We start from the raw sequence: 13927 nt of genomic DNA on the forward strand, positions 1-13927 counted from the left end.
TGCCTATCCAATTTATTTTTAAATGATACCAATGAACCTGCCTCCACCACTTCCACTGGGAGCTCATTCCACACCGCCACTACTCTCTGCATAAAGAAGTTCCCCCTCATATTACCCCTAAACTTCTGTCCCTTAATTCTGAAGTCATGTCCTCTTGTTTGAATCTTCCCTATTCTCAAAGGGAAAAGCTTGTCAACATCAACTCTGTCTATCCCTCTCATCATTTTAAAGACCTCTATCAGGTCCCCCCTTAACCTTCTGCGCTCCAGAGAATAAAGACCTAACTTATTCAACCTATCTCTGTAACTTAGTTGTTGAAACCCAGGCAACATTCTAGTAAATCTCCTCTGTACTCTCTCTATTTTGTTGACATCCTTCCTATAATTGGGTGACCAAAATTGTACACCATACTCCAGATTTGGTCTCACCAATGCCTTGTACACTTTTAACATTACATCCCAGCTTCTATACTCAATGCTCTGATTTATAAAGGCTAGCATACCAAAAGCTTTCTTTACCACCCTATCTATATGAGATTCCACCTTCAAGGAACTATGCACGGTTATACCCAGATCCCTCTGTTCAACTGTATTCTTCAATTCCCTACCATTTACCATGTACGTCCTATTTTGATTTGACCTGCCAAGGTGTAGCACCAAGGGTGAGGTACATTGAGATTCTTCCATATCAATCCCTTGACATGTGTGCATCAATGATGGATATCCTTCTGAATTGTGAACTAAGGCAGTCCTGATATATTGGGAGAGCCTGAGGAAAGAAGGAAAGGTGGGCTCAAATCCACGTCCTGTTCCAACCACCAAGATTATTCAGGGCAACATACATATTTTCCCAGCTTTCCAAAGAACTATGCACTTGGATATGATAGTTTTAGGTCAATATTGATAGAAATCCCTGAATGGTTACAGAAACCATCTATCAAAAAGTAGAAAGTAGTCCGGAGCTACCATCTACCTCACTGGAGACCCTCAGATTATCTTAAATCAGATTTTACAGGACTTTATATTGCACTAAATGCTATTCCCATTCATCATGAATCTGCACACTGTGGATGGCTCGATCGTAATCATGTATCGTCTTTCCACTGACTGGTTAGCACACAACAAAAGCTTTTCACTGTACCTTGGTACACGTGACAATACACTAAATTAAACTAAACTGACGATTGCTTGCCCTGTTCACTATATCCCTGTTCCAGTGACAACAAATTGCTGAGTGAAATCCCAAGATGCAATTTTAATAAGTGCTACAATGCACTACAATGCTGATAACTATATTTTGTACTCTGTATCTTCCCCATTGCTCTATCTATTGTTCTTGAGTTTGAATTGAGTCAAGAGTCAAGAGTGTTTTAATGTCATATGTCCCAGATAGAACAATGACATTCTTACTTGCAGCAGCACAACAGAATATGTGAAAATAGTACACAGTAAACAATATAATAACAAGCGAAAAAAAAGTTCAGTGTGTGTATATGATCTATATATGATCTATATATATGTGTGTGTGTATATATATATATTCTGTGTGTGTGTATACATATATGATATTCAAACACGAACAATAGATAAAGCAATGGGGAAGATACAGAGTACAGAATATATATATATATATATGTTTATATATATATATATATATATATATATATATATATCCTAGACCAAGTGGGACCCGTTGGGTCCTTCCCCTCAACGCGGGCTGCGGCGCACACTCACAAACCACCCCCCACACACACACTAACCACCCCCTTGATATTATATTAATATTATTCATTCGCTTCTTTTACCCCATTCCCCACCCTATCCACTCACGCATAGCCCCCAACTCGCAGGCGCGGGTAGAGAGGGAGAGGGTGGAGAGAGAGAGAGAGGGCAGAGAGACAGGGAGAGGGCAGAGAGAGAGAGAGAGAGGGCAGAGAGGGAGAGGGCAGAGAGAGAAAGGGCAGAAAGAGAGAGGACAGAAACAGTACAATTATGACAATAAATGCAACGACACTGTATTAAATAAATACTCTTATCACCCCTAAGTCTTGGAAAATAAAGGTTATCTTTAAGAATCAGTACAATTAGTAAAAAACCATGGTTAATCTTTTAAAATTGTAAAGAAATTAAAAACCGGTAAGTCTTTCAATAAATGTAATCTTGAAGTGCAAAACGTTAGAAAATAGCGAAGTATTTAAAAACCGCGAAAACGACAAACTGTAAAAAAACCCCTAAGTCTTTGAAAATAAATGTTATCTTTAAGAATGCAGTTCAATTGGACCCTTATCTTTAAAGATGTGGAAGCATGAAGCATCGTTCATCAAAGTGAGAATGACCATTGGGAATGTTCTGGAAATGTGAGCCGGGGAGCTCAAGGAGCTCGGGAGCTCCAGTACAGGGCCCGACTTGCTCATTCTTTCTGCGCCTTTTGAATAACTGGGGGGGGGAGGATGGAGGGGTGGGGGGGTGACGTCACTTGCAGCGCGAGGAAGCAGTCACGCAGACCCATTGTGAAGTCATCAGCGAAAGGCAGTTGTTTTTAAATTCAAAGTTTTGTCACATTTTTGAACATTTTCATTAATAATTTTGAACTCCAGGGGAAAAAATGTCAACAGAATATGTAAACATTTTACCATTACCGCATCGTTTATTCACGAAGAGGTGGTTACACACAAACACACACACAATAAAATACACATCCAAGATCAGAGTTGTATAAGTATAAAGATATAGTGAGAATATGTATCTATATTACTAAAAGTCTCATCATGACCACATCCTGTTGTTCTGTATATTGATTTTAGAAAAAGCGCTGCCACTTACGGCTGTGATTTTTGGCCATCTTACTCAGATTCCCCCTCCGCTGCGCAGGACAAGAGGAGTTTTCCCATTGATGAAAAATAAAAGAGTTATTAGTGTTTAAAATATGTTGAGATTCTCCTGAAGTCCACGCCCCCTCCAGAGGGACTATAAAACCTGGAATTGTGGAGGTACCTCAGTTCTCTGCAAGATTGATTAGATTATATCCTTTAATAATCCTTTACAGGAAATTATAGTGCCACAACAGCTTCAAAACAGACATAACACCACACATTTCCTCAGATAGCTTCCATACTTAATAAGTTAAAATACAATGAATGAATACTAAAAAAATGCAAAATTATTTTTGTGCATTATAAAACCTTACAGCAGCTGGTATACAAGACTTCCTATATCTCTCAGCTTTGCACATTGGTGCAATCAGTCTCTGACTGAAGATGCTGCTCTTGATCACCTTCAGGGCGTGGAGTGGATGAGTGGGGTTGGTCATTATTGAACCCAGTTTGTGCAGAGTTCTGGCCTCTGCCACCTGCTGGACCATTAGTTGCTCAGCCCCGACCACTGAGCCGGCCTTCCTGATCAGCTTGTCCAGTCTGTTTTTGTCCGCTATGCGGGCGCCTTCTCCCCAACAGGCCACAGCAAAAAACAGAGCACTGGCCACCACTGAATGGTAGACACTGCACAGTAGGGGTTGGCAGATGTTGAATGACCTTAGCCTCCTTAAGAAATACAGTCAACTTTGTCCCTTCCTGTACACAGCCTCCATATGACTCTTCCAGTCCAGCTCACTGTCAAGCTGCACACCAAGGTGCCTGTGGTTGGCGACCACCTCCACCTCAGTGCCCCTGATGGTGATTGGTGTTGGTTGAGTCCTCCTCCTCCCCCTCCTGAAATCCACAACTATCTCCTTCGTTTTTGTGGTGTTGAGATGGAGGTTATTGTGTGCACTCCACTCCACAAAGTTGTTTATTGTATCTCTATACTCCTCCTCATTGCCCCCTTTGATGAGGCCGACAACAGCTGTGTCATCTGAAAATTTCTGCAAAAAGCAGCTGTTGGTGTTGTATTGGAAATCCGCTGTGTAGATGGTGAACAGGAATGGAGCCAGCACAGTTCCTTGTGGAGCCCCTGTGCTGCTCAGGATGGTGCTTGAGACATTGTTCTGTAGGCGCACGTACTGTGGGCTGAGGAAAAGGTAATCCAAACACCACAGTGGCAGTAATGGATCCACCTTCAGATGGGGGAGCAAGAGATCGCAATTCTCAGTCTGAGCTGTGAATAACACTGAACACATGTCTACTAAACTGTGAGTGGTTTTACTGACCTGTCAGTGCCCTTAATGTAGTTTGAAAATGTAGTTTGAAAGTGCTAAAGCTGTGTTGCCTTTGGTTTGAAAGTGCTGAAGATGCGCAGCCTTTTGATTTGAATGTGCTGATGCTGCATAGCCTTTGGTTTGAAACTGCTGAAACTGCGTTGCCTTTGGTTTGAAAGTGCTAAAGCAGCGTTGCCTTTGGTTTGAAAGTGCTAAAGCTGCCTTGCCTAATTAAAGCTGCCTTGCCTAATTAAAGCTACCTTGCCTTCCATATATAATTAAAAGTTTAACCTTGACCACTTCCTGTTTGCGCTTTATATTGATTTTAGAAAAAATGGTACCACATACGGCTGTGATTTTTGGCCATCTTACTTAGAGTCCCCCTCTGCTCATCAGGTGCCGAGGAAAAATAAAAGAGTTATTAGTGTTTAAAAAATGTTGAGATTCTCTCTCCTGTCAATCATGCCATGAAGGCCACGCCCCTTCTGGTGGGAGAGGGAGGGACTATAAAACCCAGAAGTGTGGGCATGGCTCAGTCTCTGCAAGATGGGGGAGGGAGAGGTCATGACTCGCTGTCTTTAGTGGCCTTGCACCCTGCTTGAAATGGTATGAAACTGCACTTGAATTTGGTGGCCTTGCACCCTGCTTGAAATGGAATTTCAAGGAATAGCCGTAAGTCAACTGCCAGCCCACCAGCCATGAGTGAGTGAGCTGCCAGCACAACAGGCTTGAGTGACTGAGCCGCCAGCCCAAGAATCCATTCGGCCCACAATGTCCATACAAGCCCTCTGGAAACCAGTTCCTTCAGCGCACAACACCCATACTAGCGCTCCAGAAACCCCCCCCCACTCCCCACCCCCCCCCACTGGCCACCAATATTTGAATTGGTGGAGAAGTGGAATATTGCGTTGAGGGACCAGCCCTCCCGTGTGATGCTGGGCCCACTTAGTCTAGTATATATATTCTGTACTTTGTACCTTCCTCATTGCTCTATCGATTATTCTTGAATTTGAATTGAGTCAAGAGTGTTTTATTGTCATAAACAATATAATAACAAGATAAAAATAAGTTCAGTGTATACTGGTGCCAAATCTGTTAATCAGTGCATATTTTGCTGCATTTGATCAACAAATAACTGAGGCCTGTTTAGGTTTAAGTTTCAGTTTTGTTTATTACTAGACCAAGTGGGACCCGTTGGGCCCCGTTCCCAACGCGGGGGGGGAGGTGGCGGGCGCTGCGTCACAAGGGAGGGCTGGTCCCAGAATGCGACGTTGGCGCTCATCCCGCAGACAGGCGCCCCTCGGACACAATCACCCCCATCACCTGTTCCCCCAACGCAACCCGTTCGCCTAACGCAATATTCCACCACTCACCCATAAGCCCCAACTGCGCAGGCGCGGCTCTCATCACCCATTCACACTAGTTCTATGTTATCCCACTTTACACATTAGGGGAAATTTACAGAGGCCAACACCCAACAAATCCAAGTCTTTGGGATGTGCGAAGAAACCGGAGCACCAGGAATCCACACAGTCACAGCGAGAAGGGTAAATTCCACACCAAGCTCAGGATTGAAGCAGGGTCTCTGGTGCGGTAAGGCAGCAGTTCTACCAGCTGTGCCACTGTGCCGCCCATTAGGGTTAGTTAGGATTAATCACTGCAATGCCCAGACCCTTCAAATTTCTTCAAATGTTATGATCAATATACTTTAACTGGCTTTCTGTGATTAAATGCTAACTTCGATGACAATATGGCTTGATTGTGTGTGCAGGAACACTATAGTGCCACAGATATTGACTGAGAGCCCAGGAAAGGAGAGATAGCATGCAATGGTGGATGTGGAGGATTCTGAAGCAGCTGAATCAGGAAAGAGATTGATAAAAATACTAACCACTAATCCCAAGTGAGACTTTATTTAGAAAGGCTCTAGCAACCTTCAATGCCAGTCTCCACCGGGTAATAGACTAAAGAAGACGATGATTCCTATCAGTATTGTAACATTTGGAGTTTTATTTATGCCATTTGGTGCATTATTATGTAGCCTAGTCCATCACACAGACCAGCCACCCGTCTATTAACTCCATCTACATTCATGCTTCCTCAGAAAAGCAGCCAAACATAATCAAAGTCACCCCACCCTTGCCATTCCTTCTTCTATCCGCTCCTGTCGGGAAGTGGATACAGAGGTTTGAAAGCACACCCTCCAGATTCAGGAACAGTCTCTTTCCCTCTGTTATCAGGCTTCTGAATGGTCCTTCCACAAGCTGGGGTACTGTCCAATTCAACACTACCCCATTGCGTACATTGGATTTTGTCTGTGGAACTGTTGCGCTACAATGATGAGAAGTATATTCTACCCTCTATATCTTCCCCTTTGCTTTACCACTTGTACAAGTTTGGCTTAATTGTATTTATGTGTAGTATTAAATGATTTGGTTGGATAGCAAGCAAAACAAAGCTTTTCACTGTACCTCTGTTCATGTGATGATAATAAACCTAAATATAATTATTTTACACCAACAATATTGCTGCGAAAAACGAGGATGTGGGCTTGAATCCTGCAACATTATAAAATAGTCTGGCTTAGTTTAAACAGGCCCTTTGGCCCATCGATTCCATGCCGATCAGCAATCCCCATACACCAGCACCATCTCACACACTAGGGACAATTTACAATATTTACCGAAGCCAATGAACCTACAAACCCACACATCTTTGAAACCGTAACAGCCAGGGAAAACCCACAAGGTCACAGGGATAATATACAAACTCCGTACAGACAGCACCTGTAGTCAGGATTGAACCCGGGTCTCTGGCGCTGTAAGGCAGAAGCACTGTGCTGCCACCAAAATATTTATTCAACAGCTATATCTCCCATGAAATAGATTTTAGAAATAAGTAATCCATATAATCAAGGATGGAAGCTTCTGTTTTTACTTCAACAAAGTGGAAAACCAACTTTATTTCAAAAAGCATAAATGCAGCCAGAGGACAGCAGAGATATCCCCTTAGATTCTCACTAGGTTGGTTGCAAAGCTATTGTGTTCAATGTCACAGAGAAAAATATAAAATGATGTGGCGTTAACATTTAAGCTAGTGCCTTTAACTGGCATTTAACTTCACAGTTTAGTTTAGAGATACAGCATGAAAACAGGCTCTTCAGCTCACGGAGTCCATGCCAACCAGCAATCACCTGTTCACACTAGTTCTACTCCACATGCTACAGAGGCCAAATAACCTACAAACATGCATGTCTTTGGGATTTGGAGGAAACCGGAACACCTGGACAAACCCCAAGTGGTCACAGGGAGAACGTGCTAACTCCGTGTAGGCTGCACCCAAGATCAGGATTGAACCCGGGTCTCTGGCACTGTAAAGCAGCAACTTTATCTCTAATCTGCAATTGGCTCTTCACATTCATATTATCTTCAGGAAGTTGACCCTTGACCTGTATGACTCTAGATTGCCAGTCCCAAATGCCATAAATCTAGACTTCAGCAGATGACTAATCTCCTGGTTCATCCAGGGCTTCAGGTTGGGCAATATTCAGAATATATTTGTAGGCGCACAAACACGTCCACACATGTGTTTGTGAAGTCGGTCACAACAGTGACATACATATTTATTCTGGTTCGCTGATGAATCCTTGAACATGGTGGCACTGTGGCATAGACGGTGGTGCTGCTGCCTCACAGCGTCATAGACCTCGGGTCCATCCTGATCTCGAGTGCTGACTGTGTGCAGTTTGCACATTCTCCCCGTGACCGCGTGGGTTTCCTACGGGTGCTCTGGTTTCCTCCCCCATCCTAAAGACGTGGGGGTTTGTAGGTTAATTGGCCTCTATAAATTGCCTTAGGTTTTTAGGGAGTGGATGCGAAAGCGCGATAACATAGAACTGGTGTTCAAAGTTCAAAGTTCAAAGTAACTTTATTGTCAATTCAATTATGCAACAGTAGTTACACAGAGGATCGAAATTACGTTTCCCCATACTCCAAATGTGCAAGTAATATTAAAAACACAGACAGACAACATACCAATAAAAATAGACAATAGACATACATTATTTAAAATATTAAAATATTCACAGTATGCCAAAATGTAGCAAAAACTTTGAGGTATTTTAAAAAGGGTGCAACAATGAAAGGTGCAATATAGAAAAAGTGCAAATTCCGTACTGGAGACTTTGAGCCAAAGTTATTTTCACAGTTTGTTATCTTTGTTTGGGTACTGTTCATGGAATTTTCTTAAGTGTGTTGAGTAGTCTGATGGCCTGAGGGAAAAAAGCTGTTTTTGAATCTGGTGGTTTTGCTCCGCATGCTGCGGTAGCGCTTACCGGAAGGTAGGAGGGTGAACATTTTGTGTGCTGGGTGGGTGGTGTCTTTGATAGTATTGCTTGCTCTCTTGCGACAGCGAGATGGGTATAGGTCCTGGATTGCTGGTTGGGGTGATCTGGTGATCTTCTCCGCTGTCCTCACCACTCTCTGTAGGGCCTTCTGGTCAGCAGCAGAGCAACTGCCATACCAGACTGAGAGACTGCTGGTAAGAATGCTCTCAATGGCACCCCTGTAAAAAGTCGTGAGGGCAGAAGGGGGGAGGTCAGCTCTCCTCATCCGTCGAAGGAAGTGGAGGCGTTGCTGTGCCTTCTTGACTAGGGAGATGGTGTTGATGGACCATGTCTGATCATCTGTGATGTGCACTCCCAGGAACTTGGTGCTTTTCACAGACTCCACTGCACTGCCATTGATGGTAAGTGGGGTGTGTGTTGTCTGTTTCTTCCTGAAGTCCACAGTTATTTCTTTTGTTTTGTTGACATTGAGTTGAAGGTTATTGATATCACACCAGTTGATGAGTTGTTGAACCTCCTCTCTGTAGGCTGAATCGTCATCGTGGCTGATGAGGCCCACCACTGTAGTGTCATCTGCGAACTTGATGATGTGGTTCGAATTGTGTTTGGCACTACAGTCATGAGTCATCAGCGTGAACAACAGAGGGCTCAGCACACATCCCTGTGGGACCCCGGTGTTCATGATGGTGGTCTCTGATGAGTTTTTGCCAACTCTTACTGTCTGTGGTCTGTCAGTGAGGAAGTCCAGTAACCAGTTGCATAGTGGGGTGCTGATGCCTATTTCGCCGAGTTTATTCACCAGATGTTGGGGGATGACTGTATTGAAGGCGGAGCTGAAGTCGATAAACAGCATCCGCACGTAACTGTTTTTGGTTTCCAGATGAGCCAGGCTTAGGTGGAGTGCTGTTGCTATGGCATCATCAGTGGAACGGTTGGGACGGTAAGCAAACTGGTATGGGTCAAGTGTAGAGGGGAGACTGGATGTTATATGGGCCTTAACCAACCTTTCAAAGCACTTCATCATGATGGACGTGAGTGCTATGGGCCGGTAGTCGTTCAGTGTTGAGGCTGGGGATTTCTTGGGTAGCAGTATGATGGTGGTGGCTTTGAAGCATGCTGGTATGATGGCTTGGCTCAGAGAGGTGTTGTAAATGTCCGTGAGAACCTCTGTGAGTTGGTCAGCACAGTCTCTGAGCACACGCCCCGGTATGTTGTCAGGACCTGCAGCTTTTCTGGGGTTCACCTTGAGTAAGGTCCTCCGCACATCAGCTGGGTCCAGGTGAAGTGTTTCATGGTCTTGGCAGGGAGGGTGTGAATGGGTGATTGATGATTGTCGTGGACCCGGTGGACTGAGGGCCTGTTTCATGCTGTACCTCGGCACATAACTATCCTAATACATGATGGGCACTTGATCGGCAGATGTTCCGGGTCGGGGAAGAAGGCCGCTATCTCCAGCACTATGATTAGTTTATCCCGATGTGCTCACCTCTTTCTTCCTTTACCTGATGTCACCATCCAATCCATGTGGTGGATGGGAAGCCCTCAGGCTGCACTGCTGTGTCTGGAGATTTGGGAATGAGCAATATCTCTGTGAAACAGAGCACACAGGAGCCCCTCTTGTCCCTCTTATGCAACAGTCTTGATCTTTAATCTTCTGTCTTGTTCTCCAGCAAAGATACAGTACATTGGCCAGAAGGATGCAAGGGAGGAGGCTGAGAGGTCGGCACAATGGCGCAGTAGGTTTTCACCAGGTGCTTCGGCTTTCGTGACCGCGTAGGTTTTCACCAGGTGCTTCGGCTTTCTCCCGCACTGCAAAGTCGTACAGATTTGTAGGATAATTGGCTTAGTTAAAATTGTAAATTGTCCCTAGTGTGTAGGATAGTGCCGGTGTATGTGGTGATCACTGGTCTGCGCGGACTCAGTGGGCCGAAGGGTCTGTTTCCGCACTGTATCTCTGAAGTCTATATGTCCCATGCCCTGATGGCCAGTCCTACCTGAAGACCTCCCCATCAACCATATTTTCTAGCATATTGAGTTTTAGTTTTCGAGATACTGAGCGGAAACAGGCCCTTCGGCCCACCGTGTCCGCACTTACCAGCAATCCCCGTACACTAGCACTATCATACACACTAGAGACAATTTACAATTTTTAGCAAAACCAACTAACCTACACTCCATGTTTTTGGAGTGTTGGAGGAAACCGGAGCACCCAGAGAAAACCCACGGCAGTCACGGGGACAATGTACAAACTCCGTAGACAGCACCCGTAGTCAAGATGACACCCTGGTCTCTGGCGCTGTAAGGCAGCAACTCTACCGCTGCGCCATTATGAAACCCCGATCTCCAGATTACAACCAAACTCCCACACACTGTGGTAATAGAAGACCTTTGGTCCACTGAAAGATCGATTCTGCAGCCTCGTCTGCTCTGGACTGGAACAATCTCAGTGTTTGTGATAATGCTCTCCAAGCTGCATAAATACACCATCATGTGCAAAGGCCCTTGCATCCTGTGGCCCGGTGAAAAATCAAATCACTCAACCCCCTGCACTCCTCTATTTCTTCATCCATTTCCTGCCTCCTCTTCAATGCATTGTTGACCACAATGAAGATAGGAAGAATTTTGATTGGATTTCAATAGGTGCGAAAAGTAAGATTCAAGAAGTTCCAATTATCCTTGGATTATAATTGGATAACGTCCTGAGTTCTCAGCCATCACAAAACAATGTCAACCAAATAGTTCCTGTGCTATCAAGAAACAGCTACGATAGCATTGGTAATCATAAGGCTTAGAGATCTTGATAACTCATGTCTGTAGAACTAATTGTTCTCTCAAACTTGATGCACTTAAGCATTTTCAGTAGAGCCACAAAAAAAGTCAGATGCCTGGTAATTTAGAAATGACTAAATATATCTGCATACCAAAAGCTGGAACAAAATCAATCATTCTAATTCGATACGGAACAAATGCAGGCAAATGGAATTCACTTGTATGGGGTATCTTGGTTGACAAGGATGAGTTGGGCTGAAGGGCCTGTTTCTGTGCCGAATGACTCAATGACTCAACTTAATGCTCCATTTGTCCATTTTCAATCAACGGTAAAGATATAAGGGCAGCACAGTTAGATCCACTGCCTCACACCACCAGAGTTCTGGGTTTGATCCTGACCTCAGGTGCAGTCTTTATGGAGTTTGTACCTTCTCCCTGTGACTATGTGGGTTTCCTCCGAGTGCTCCTGTTTCCTCCCACATCCCAACAACATGCAGGTCTGTAGGTTAATTGGCCTCTGTAATTACCCCTAGTGTGTAGGGAGTAAATAAGAAAGTGGGATAACATGGACCTAGTGTGATTGGGTGATCAATGGTTGCCGTGGACTCTGTGGGCCGAAGGTCCAGTTTTCATGCTGTGTCGTTCAATCTGTCAATTATGTACTGTGTTATTATTGGCAATTATGCAGCAAGCATATAAGAAAACAATGTTACGTTGGCTTTCATAGCAAGTGGATTTGAGTACAGAATCAAGTAGGTCTTGCTATAATTTTACATGAGATTTTGATGAGAAAACATTTGGAGCATTACAAACAGTTTTGATCTCTTTAGCAGAGAAAAAACATACTTGCTATAGAGGCAATGAATCAGATTGTTTGTTAGGACGATGGGCATAAGATAAGATTGACTAGGTTTGCATCATTAGAGCTGAGAACAATGAGAGAGGAACTGGTTGAACTTTACAGAATTCTGATACAATTCAATATGGAGAAGATGTCTTTCTTAGATGCAATATCTACAGAGAACATAGAACAGCACAGCACAAGAACAGGCCCGTTGGTCCACAATGTCCATGCTGAATATGATGCCACGATAAAGTAATCTCCTCTGCCTGCACGTCCCATATCTCTGCATTCCCTGTAGAAAATGGTCCCTATCTGAAACCCTCTTAAACACCATTATTGTATCTGCCTCCAACATGACCCTGGAAGTGTGTTCCATGCACCCACCACCTTGTGTAAAAAGTTACCAAACACATCTTTAAATTTTGCTCCTCTCACCTTAAAGCTATGCCCTCTGGTCTTTGACATTTCCACCCTGGGAGACAGGCTCTGACTTTTTACCCTATCTACACCTCTCATAAATACTGTACTTTTTTTTATCAGGTCTCCCCACAGACTCCGATGTTCCAGAGCAAATAATGCAATATGTGTAGAGCAAGGTAAGAAATGTAATATTAAGAGCTGGAGAAATGTCTTCTCTGAAGAGAGTAGACAACCTGTGGAACTCATTATCACAGAAAGCTGTGGAGGCTCTCATCAGAATATTGCCTGGGTTAGAGGGTTTCAACTAGAGGGAGAGATTGGATAGAATTGGATATTTTTCTCTGGAACGTCAGAGGTTGAGGAGAGGCTTGATAGAAAGTGTATAAAATTCTGAGAGTCAGAGATAGGGTAGACAGTCAAAACTTTTTTCCCAGGATGGAAATGTCCAACATTAGAGGGCATTGATATGTTGAGAGAGGGAGCGTTGGATGGTGATGTGCAGTGGAGATTTTATAGAGAGAGTGGTGGGGGCCTGGACCCATTGCCAAGAGTGTTGGTGGAAGCAGGTAGGATTGCGGTATTTAAGGTAGGAATTTAGATAAGCACGTAGAAATGCAGGGAATAGAGGGATATGGATCATATACAGGCAGATGAGATCAGTTGAACGTGCTCGGAAGGAACATTGTGGGCCAAAGGGTCTCACCCTCTATCAAAATGCATGAGGAGAGAGTATGAATATGGCTTAGAGATGAATGTCCAGCCCTCATTGTGCTGATCCATTGCCACCAGAGGGAGAATACGTCCATAATATTTCAGCCAAAGAAAGGTTTGAATGGATTTACTGTGGAAAATGTGATGAAACATTGTTGAAATAATTACCATGATAATGTTTAGCAAAAATCCTTTGTGAAAGGTTTTATGATATCATAAGGATGTGAAAATGATATGATTTAAAATGTTTATGTCCTCTTTTACAGATTTCAGAAAGAAATAGTAGCACATCATGTTGAAAGGTGCACTCACATTCACAATGTAATATGCAACATTGTAACTGAAGATATGAAATAACACCTCAACTTATGCAATTATCTTTGCAACAATGTACATAATTTATCAACCATTTGCACAGTTATGTCAGGTTTTGAATATTATCTATTGTGATGTGGGCTTCTGTTTGTTCTTGGCAATCATCCAAAATGTATCAGAAAGCAATGTGCTTAACATTGAGACACAATTGACATTGACTGGAGGGCATAGCTTTAGGATCAGAGAGGGAAAGTTTAAAGAACAAGTTTAAAAAACACATGACATGAAGGGAATGAAGGGATATGGAACACATACAGGCAAAGGAGGTTAGTCTAGCATTGTGGGCCAAAAGGCCCGTTCTTGTGCTCTATTGTTCTATGTTTAACAGCTAA

Source organism: Leucoraja erinacea, chromosome 8 (assembly GCF_028641065.1).
Source record: "Leucoraja erinacea ecotype New England chromosome 8, Leri_hhj_1, whole genome shotgun sequence".
In the NCBI taxonomy this organism is placed as follows: domain Eukaryota; kingdom Metazoa; phylum Chordata; class Chondrichthyes; order Rajiformes; family Rajidae; genus Leucoraja; species Leucoraja erinaceus.